The following is a 10360-nucleotide window of genomic DNA, read 5'->3' as shown; positions in this document are numbered from 1 at the left end:
GCATGCTACTCAATTTCTATTCACACCACAGTGGTTCAGTATACAGTCTCCTAATTTCCTATAAAACTGGCATCAGTCTAGTTTCCAGAATTCTTTTTGAGGCCTAGGTACTTGAAAAAATTACAACTTCATCTGAGTCTTCCTTTGAGACAAGGGTCCAGGCTTTGAGGTAAATCAATGAATTCAGATCCCACAGATGATTATCTTGGAGAAATAATTTAATTGCTTTGAAACAAATTTCTCATTGGCAAAATGGTGATTATACCATGATGTCTTAACAGCACTGACAAAAACTCCAGGTATGTGATAGATTTTCCAACAGAACTTTTCAGGACACTATTACAGAAGCAGGGAGTAGACTGGTAGAGAACAAAAGCAGGACAGCCTTATAAGGTGAAAGAGATCCTGAGGGAACTGCCCTACCTTAGAAGTCATCACTATCTCCAAGCTCACTTTTCTCAGGGATTTGGGCTGACAGCTCCTTCTGCCTAGAAAGCTTTCCCCTGGTATTATTACATAGTACTCCTTATTCAGGTTTCTGCTCAAATGTCACCTCAGAGAAGCTCCTCCAATATTTAGTTCCCTTACTCTGCTTTATTTTTTTCCTTATTGCGTGTTATGTTGAATACTTAACGGTTTTCTATGGAACATAAATCTCTGAATATAGCACCATGTTTCTAAACTGAAAACCTTAATTCTCCTCATGGCCTCTTTTGCATCATATGCCAGGTATCCTTATAATCCTGTTTGCTTTAAATTTATAATTCTCACTTCTTAGGTCAGAATGAAAAGAAACTAACTAGTTCCTTGTATACACTGATATGCAGTCTTTGAATAACCTTAGCTAGAAAGCTTGCTTCTCTTTAGTCTGTCCTACCACTTCTATGTCCAAATAATTCTTCTAGTAAATGATTTTCTTTTTTACATGGTTAACATATCAAGATCCTACCTGGACAATGGAGAAAAAACTGACATGGAGGCATATATTAACAAGAACAAAACATTTTGCAAGGATGACCTTTTTATCAATCCTGTTCTGATAATTCTCATTGAAGTTATAATTTTGTTTGGACAAATCCATCAATTCATATTTTCTCCATATTACGAAATCTCAGGGAAATGTTTTTTCTCCCTATGAGCCTATAAACTCCTTGAAGGTAAACTCTAAGTCATTTTATTATGGCCTCTTTATAACTAGTTTCATATATAGTGCCATTTATACAGTGGCTATTCAAAGTGTGCTGAGTGATGAGCAAGCAAGCAAATTTACGGAGCCTTATCTGATACAACATAGGCATAAATGCTGGCTGTGCAACCATTTCCTGGTGACTTGAGGCAAAGTTGCTTTCAACTTCCCATGTTTTAGGTTCTTTATACAAAAGGGGTGAAATATTTTGAAAGAATTGTTTTGAGGACTAAACGATGCCCCCAGTAGGTATGCAGTAAATGTTAGTTCACTTTCTTATGCTCAGAATCCACTCCTGGAAACTGTCCCCTGTCCACTCTCTTCCTGACCACATTGGAGGTGGGCAAAGGACCTCTGCCTTCCCTAGAGCTGTAAAAGGTGTTAACCATCACCGTAAATCTTAAAAGCCAGGTTTGTTTCTTTCTGACAGCATATCTGAAATCTGCTATGCTTATTTCATAGTCTATGTACCAGTAGCCACTCCTGTATATTAAAAACGTGATTCCCAGAACAGCTACTTATTTGGTTTTTCATCTACTCTTCTCATTTCTGTCTTTGGTTCTCTTACCTTTTGACAGTAAGAATCCTTTTTTCTTCCTAAAAATCTTCGAAAAATCTCAAAGAGCTTCAGTTTATCTGGTTACTTCTGTATCCTATAAAACATCTTAAATGTTTATTTTTAATTCATTTAAAAGTATTGTTCAATCCTGTTAATAGAAATACCTTATTTTTGGAAGAACAAAACTATTTTCTAAAACCACAAAAAAATCCAGTTCCTTATATTTTGCAGTTCTAATGACAAGTGTAGGGGAACATAACTAGATTTTTGTATTTGCTTCTGCCTCAGTCTCTTGTGATGCGGTCTTGGTTGAAGTCTTGAGGAAAATTGCCTCACATGTTACGTAAAGTTGGAAAAGGGGAAAGAGTACTTGTGATAGCTGTATTTTCAGATAACATTGGATATTGTTTACCACTTGTTCAGTACTAGTGCAGTATACAGTTTAGTTGTAATGTGGAATTTAAAACTATGTAGAAACCAAATTATTTCTTTAAAACCCACTGGAATATCTCATACTGTACATGGATCTTTTCTACCCCTATACAATTCCGTAAATCATACCATTCATTTGGAAAGTACAGGTTCACTGAGTTAAGCAGTTCTTTTCATTGTCAATGCTTTATTACACAATCTCAAAACTACATGTACTAGTTTTGTAAGCCTTTAAATACCATGTCAGGCATATGATAGCAGATTCAAGTTATGGCTAAGCTTAAATTGGATCATTGGCAGAAAGTAGTCTCAATTGTTTCCCTTCAAGTAATTGGCTTAATTTGTTTGAGAAAATATTTGCCAAATATTCCAAGTCAGCTTAACCAAATTTTTTTAGTTGATCCTTGGAATGCAAATGATTCCATGGAAAAAGCATCTTGGGTCTCAGACTTGGGTCTCAGTTGTACCAGGACTTTTCCTTGAAACATTTGTGTTTCAGTATGAGTAAGGGCAAATACAAATTAAAAATAATGAGGCTTAATTCTTGCTGTTGAAAATAAGGGAAACTTCCCACCCCCTTTCCCTTTTCTTAGTGCGTTTACTTTAGAAACCTTGTAATTTTAAATTCTATCACTCTGAATTATACTTAAATCTTTAAAAGCTAAACCTCTTGCCAGTTCAGCGTTCTAGGAAAGTTTTTTTCAAGGACCTGGTAATCTCTCTGGAATGTAAATAACCAAGGACAGATGCGCCCCCATTTGTCAGTTTCTGGGAGTGGGTATGAGCTTAACCTTATGGATGCCCCTCTCCTAGTTGTAAAACTACCTTCTGTCATGAAAATAGAAGTTTATTTTGCCATTGTAGAAAACTAACACAGATGGTCACTGCAATTACCAGGTGAATTTAGGATGAATTGTGTAACAAATGGTGCTGTCAAGTCCTCTTGACTAGTTAGTATCTTTCAAACATATATGTAACGGATTGTATCTGTATATAAACGACTGCTTGCTTTCCTTGCAGTCTCTTAATGGAATGCCGGTAATAGAACTATCATACTGGTTCAGTGCTTATTAAATAATAAAACTGTTTTTTCTTTACTACCTTTTGTGAAGTTCTCTGGGCTGGGAAATTTTGTTTCCAATTTTATTTCCCCAACATAGGCTGACCAGTTTTATGTATACTTCCTGCTTTGTGTCATGCAAGGTATTAGAAATAGGAGCTCAAGATTCAAGACTTAATTTTAATGTTTTATCATGGATGTTGTTAAATATAATGTTTCCTGAAAGTGCTTTGCAGTGAAGGATAGAGTGTCAGTGTAGCTTTGTGACAGTGCTTTCATCATTAGTTTCCACCATTTGTGAAAATGTAAAGTAAAAAAAGGCATATAATATCTTAATGTTACTGAGAACATAGTTCTGAACTCACAGAACTCCTTAAAGCGTCTTGGTATCCTTAGGGGTTCCCAGACTGAACTAGAAACCTAATTGAAAGTACCTTAAACCTATCAGTTTTAGGAGGGAGAGTCACAAGATTAAAGTCTTTCCCTGGGCCATAAGATCTAATTAAAGAGTGGGCACCATGCTCTTAATTTGATTTTTAGCTAGTGGCAGTTTAATCCTTTCTGAGATTTTAACAATGGGAAGAAGGCCCTCCCATTTGTTTGGTCTTTGTCTCGGGAAACATTTTTAACAGACCTTCTAATGGTAAAACTTAAGAATCCTTTGCTGCTTCTGATGGCCAAAATTTCTGAACTCTTCTGTTTACAAGGCAGGCAGTTTTGTTTTCTGGAAGTCATCTGTTTCTTACAATAACTTACAAAGTGCGCCAGCAATCACCCCGTACTACTGATGTTCTTACAATCAACTACTACAGTTGATTAGGTATGCTACGTGCATCTTGAGTGCCACAGGTGGTTTTGACCAAATACTTGGAAGCTCAGATGTTGTATGTTCTGCCTTTTCTAATACCCACTTCCCTCAACACCTAAAGATTTATAGCAGAGATCCTGCAAGGATAGGATTATGTGGCAGAATAACCACTAACCCACAGTGTTTTGGCACCACCTTCCATGATCCATTGGCCAAAACTTGTCCTATTGCCCTTCCCAGCTGTAAAGATTATGAGGAAGTTTGGCTGCTAGAAATCTAGTTTAACAAGTTGTTAATCATCTGACTTCCCCCCCCATAACTTCTTAAAAACGCAGTTGATACAACCTTTGAACTTCTCCTTATTACTGTTTCAAAATATTTTAGATGCATAGGTTATGTATTGCACAATGAAAGGGGTAAAAAACAAATTATAATTATTACCCAAACTATTGTGAATTATTCCTTGGACTCTCCTTGAGAATATTTCCACTTAAATAAAACAAATGGAGTTATTCCCTTGGCCTTACAAATTAGAATTACTAAATATCCCAAGATAAAGATAGTATGTTATATTTAGTTCCTATCTTTTATTTTATAAGGCAAATACACTAACATAGTACTAGTTTCAAAATTTATATTGCTATGAGTTTAAAGCTGTAGTAGCTTAGATCAAAAGCCAATTTTTGGAAATGTGTGTCATGACTTATTTGAATAAATTTATGGAGAGTTTCAAATTTTTTACTTAAATTATTTAGGTCTAAATCCATAACCTGTGGATTTACAACTTTATTCTGAGTCCTAAACAAAACAAAACAAAACAAAAAACTCCAATTATTTAACACAGATTCCATACTGAGGTGCTTTAACAATTAGAGAACTTAGAAAGCATGTGCTGGCCATTCCTAAAATTACTGATTATAAGTCATGAGTCCTATTTTTATAATCAAGACTATTTCCCAGATTGTTTCTTTGGTTAAATATAAACTCAAATTTATACCAATAGCTTTTTAAAAAAATATAATAATGATCATATGATTAAGGATTTCAAGTGTGCTTTTATTTAAGTCAATTTAAGAGTGTAGGTGATATTGGCACAATGTGCTAACATGTGTCAATAAAGTTGAATTTGGGGGCCACCTGTGTGGCTCAGTCACTTTAGTGTCCAGCTCTTGATTTCTGCCCAGGTCATGATCTCAGGGTCCTGGGATTGAACCCCATGTCAGTTTCTGTGCTTAGTGGGTAGCCTGCTTGAGATTCTTTCCTTTTCCCTCTCTACCGCTCCCCCCCCCCCAAATAAAATCTTTAAAAAAGTTCTTCGTGTTTCCTATTATACCATGTAACCATCTAACTGGTAATGCTATTATGAGTTGAGGTCAGGAATAGTGCTGTGCTTATTAATCCTTCATAGTAGAATGTACTTTAAAATACTTGCTGTATATGAAGCTGTTAGAGATTGGCCATCAGATCTGAATGTAATTACACATAAACCTCAAGATACAGTGGCATCCTTGAGCAGAACATAGAAACAAAAACATTACAAAGTTGACAAATTCTGATGAGAATAGTTACTTCCTAAAAACATGGTACTACCTAGGAACTTAAAAGTTCACCCCTACCGGTTAATTCTGAAAGTGCTGTGCATTTATGCTAGTATTAAATAATTATAAAAGGATGGCAGATGGTGGGAACCAGTTTCTCATTACTGGAGGAGGAAGCTATAGATAAGGGGAGAAGGATGGAATAAACCATATTGCTGGATTCAAAACAGACCCATCAGTGTGAACTCATGTTTAACATAATATAGAGACAAACAATCATAAATGTTTGTATACATGGATAGTATACATACTATCAAATACAAAAGTAGCAAAATTAAAATCACCAAGTAAAGTAGTAAGAGTTTATTGTGCATATAAGCACAGTTGGTGAACTGGAAGTTCTCGAATCAGGAATAGAATGAGGCTCAAAGGTGTATTATGAGATGGCATGTATAGTAAGAATGCAGAGACTGTTATTTACAAAGATTGGTTATAGCATTAGTTTTCCTAGTGGTAAGAGATTGGTTAAAAGTGGTTATGTCATGCCAACTTTGGGGAACAGCTTTAGTTTCATTTATGATTTTCAGAGTCCTCTACAAGAAGCAGCCCAAACTAATTTTTTGCTTCTTTTGTAGGATAAGCTAAATCGGGTTTTACTTTATATGGCTTGAATGGTTTTGTCTGCTCTGGGAATTTTCCAGGTTGGTCTCCATTTTGTATTTAACAGTATATATTTCCTAGTTCTGCTCCTGGAGAGAACCTAGAAGCAACAATGTCCTAGTGGCAGTGAGCTTACCCAACAATATTTTGGTTTCTAAAACCATCTTCCTTGGAGAAATGGTTGATACTAGAGCAGTATATGGAATATACAAAAAGAGCCTTAAGCATCTTGTAGTATGAGAGTAAGAAAAAGAAATGCAGTGATGGTCAAAGAGAACAGGAAAGAACTGAAAGAACTCCCAGCGGCCAAAGCTAGAGAAATTTGAGTAATAATGTAGCATTAGATTATAACCCAAAGTATAGAGCGAAGACCCATAAGTCCATATTGATAAACAGTTGAACGTATAAATGGAAAGGTGACAGTTTCTACGTAAAATTTCATATAATTTAGGCTCTCTCTCCTTGAGGGTGTAGTATCTACATCACTCTTTATCCTTTGAATGTGGCTTATGTTTAGGTATTGGCTTGCGAAGATTACAGTAAGAAAAGGGTAGTGATTATTTCATGGTGCAGAAACCTGTCAAACACTCATCCGTGGTAAGTTGTGTTAATAACTAATCTCCCTGTTATGTTGTCAGCCTTATTAAGGGCTCTTTACTTCTGTAGTCATTCTGCCAAAAGCCCACTCCTGCCATCTTAGCATGAGAAGTATCTCCTACAAAACTGATGTACATTCTATAGAATACCTGACCAGTGTTCCTCAAAACTATCAAGACCACCAAAAATAAGGAAACCTTAATGTGTCGTAGCCTTGGGCCACCTGGGTCACTCAATCAGTAAAGCATCCTGCTCTTGATTTCAGCTCAGGTCATGATCTCAGGGTCGTGAGATGCAGCTCTGCCTTGGGCTCTGTGCTGGACGTGGAGCCTGCTTGAGATTTTTTCTCTCCGTCTTCCTCTGCCCCTTCCATTATGCATATGTGTGTGGGCATACACTCTCCCTGTTTTCTCTGTTCTCTCTCTCTTCTCTCTCTCTGATCTCTCCCTGTCTCTCTGTTCTCTCCCTGTCTCTTTGTTCTCTCTCTCTCCCCTCCCCTACCTCCTCCCCCCTTAAAAAAAAAGTGTTATAGCCCAGAAGAGCCCAAGGAGACCTGATCATTTAATGCAGTCCCACACACAGATGGTACTTAAATTTGCCATGAGTGGCAAGGCTGTCATACAGTTTCAAAGAAGCTCACATACCCTCAGACTTATTTCTTTGAAGAAGACCGTAGAGCTCATATCACTTAGTGTTCTGAATCTTAAACTACATAAAGTTTTGTTGGGATAGCTTTACTATGGCTTTATGATATTTGTAGTTGTCTTTAGTAGAAATTCCTGTTTGTAAAATCATATTAAATATAAGATTAGATCTCAAGAAATATATCCTCATTTATTTTAATATGCTTGTGTATAAAAACAGGCTATATTAGATTTGCCCATCTGATATGGTGGATTACAGAAATGCCAAACAAACGAACAAACAACCCATAAAATAGAACTTGAAATACTGGGAGAGATTATTGCTAAAAATAACCATTGTAGCACTTAAAGCATTTTTGTGATCAGCTAAGCTGGCAGAGAAAATTATCTATCGTCTGATTGTCTATGGCTTCTAATATTTCTTTTTTTTTTTTTTTTAAAGATTTTATTTATTTGACAGAGAGAGAGACAGCCAGCGAGAGAGGAAACACAGGCAGGGGGAGTGGGAGAGGAAGAAGCAGGCTCCCAGCGGAGGAGCCCGATGTGGGGCTCGATCCCCAAACGCTGGGATAACTCCCTGAGCCACAGGCAGACGCTTAATGACTGAGCCACCCAGGCGCCCCTAATATTTCTGATTCTCATTCTCAGTTGTTCATTCTTTTAAAAACTGAACCATCATTTCTCAAACGATTTAAAAATTATCAGGTTTTTTATTTTATTCTCGGGCAGTATATCTTTCAGGAAGAATAGACTAATGTGCTGAAACCAAAGGCAATGAAAACTAAAGTTTCTTGATGTGAAAGAATGAGACTAACATCAATTGCCTGTCTTCAAGGCCATATTATTTAGTTTATGAACCATTCTTTGGCTCAAATTTTGGTCAGGTATATATCTGGTCATAAACTCTGCACTACCAAAATGAGTAGGGGAATGATGTTCTTAAACTCCAATATATTTTTATTTCTTACACTGGTTTTTGAATAACTTATCCTTCAAACCACATTATTAACCCATTTACTTTTTCTTTGTATTACAGTGTTAAGGGTACTACCTAATGGTTTATTTTTATCTCATATTTATACTTCATAGAGAAATGCTTTCATTGAGTATGTTTTAAGATCATTTTGCAAGTGCTTCTGGGGCCTAGAAAGAATACATACCACTTAGCCTGTTATATAAATGGTGATTTGGATAAATGCCATGTATTAATGCCTAACTTAGATATTTGCTTATTTTGACAGTTCTACTTCAACTTGCCCCCCCCATAAATAAGTGCAGAATATATGCTGAGTTCAATAAATCACATTTTTACATAGAATACTCAGATTGAAAACACAATTGCCAGTGAGGATAAAATGGCAAAGTATATTTATATGATTCTTATGTGACTTAGTTATTTTTGGATGTGTTTTTGATATTTTAAGGAAGGGGCATTATTCCCATAATTTTGAGTTACTTTAAAAATAACACAGATTCTGAAAATACTGAGCTTAAATGAGTCTTGCTGTCTTCGCCACTGTTGCCGTTCATTCCAGATAACTGCTGAAGTCATGCTCTTTCAGGACATAGAGGGTATCACACATTCTTAGCTGATGACTATATGCACTGATGGCTACATCCACTCCAAGCTTTTTGAAGGAGAAATGGATAAGAGTGATTTCAGCCTGGCCCAAAAGAATCCTGGGAACTGGCAGAAAGGTTCAGTACTATGGATATAGAAGTCCCAGTCATAGGGTCTGAAGTGGGAGCTAGGTCTGCAAAAATGCATGTTCCCTGGGTCTTGGGGGAGAGAGGGTACCATGCTTGTACAATGGAGTATGTGGGGTTTTTAAAATTTAATTTAAATAATATTATTATATAATTAATTATTATTATTAATTATTATTTGGCAGGACCAGCTAACTTCACTGGGTCCTAAGAAGCTGCAGGGTAGTCTCTCTCCCTGTAAAGCTGGTTAGGATTCAACTCTATCAAGCTTTTGTAGTACAGGGTACTTTTTAGGGAAGGGACTGCAACTTAGTCACTGATGCTCTATCTACATGACACAAAGACTGTTGGGCTTTTTATCAGTGCCCTGTTCAAAGCCCTCTAAACCTGTACCTGAGCTCCAGTGAGCAAGCAAATAAAAAACCTGCCAAGGAGACTTGGCAGTAGCAAATGAGAACTATGTGTTAACCACAGATAGTGATCCCAATAAATAAGGGAATATAATTTATGCAAATAATGTTCAGTTCAGTAGAACAGGATGTAATAGTTTATGCATACTAGAACTACTGAATATCCATTTAGAAAGAAATTTGAAAGCATACAATTCAGATAGGTTAGGAGGTTAAAAGCAAAAAAACAAATTTAGAAAAAATATCTAGGAGAATACATACATAACAATGTTGGAAGTGACTTTTAAAAAAACTGAAATCTTTGCTCAAAAAAAGGAATCTAAGCAGACTTATGCAAAAGTTTAATGTTTTCAAATGTGAAAACATAAGTCAATATCTAGATGGGAGAAAAAATTAAAATCTGGATGAGTAGCTATCCATAATATAGTTGCAAATTAGAGGGAAAAAAATGGCAAAGATCAATGACCAAGTTCACTTTAACTTGTACCTTGAATATAAGCTAAATGTTACAATCTCCTTGTCAAAATGGATATTGAACTATCTCAGTTAATTTTCTTTAAAAGGCTACCTTTCACCATTGAATTACTTTTGTGTTTTCTAATATCTGTTGGCTATGAGCCCATTTTTGAACTCTATTCTGAGCTATTGATCTACATGGTTATCTTTGTTTATGCCAGTACCATACTGTCTTAATAACTAGATTTAGAGAAAGTTTTGAAATCACATGGTAGAAGCCATAAACTTTGATTTCTTTAAAGA

The sequence above is a fragment of the Ursus americanus genome, chromosome 10 (genome assembly GCF_024610735.1).
Source record: "Ursus americanus isolate L20-20 chromosome 10, mUrsAme1.1.p, whole genome shotgun sequence".
Classification (NCBI taxonomy): domain Eukaryota; kingdom Metazoa; phylum Chordata; class Mammalia; order Carnivora; family Ursidae; genus Ursus; species Ursus americanus.
Note: the sequence above shows the minus strand (reverse complement) of the source record.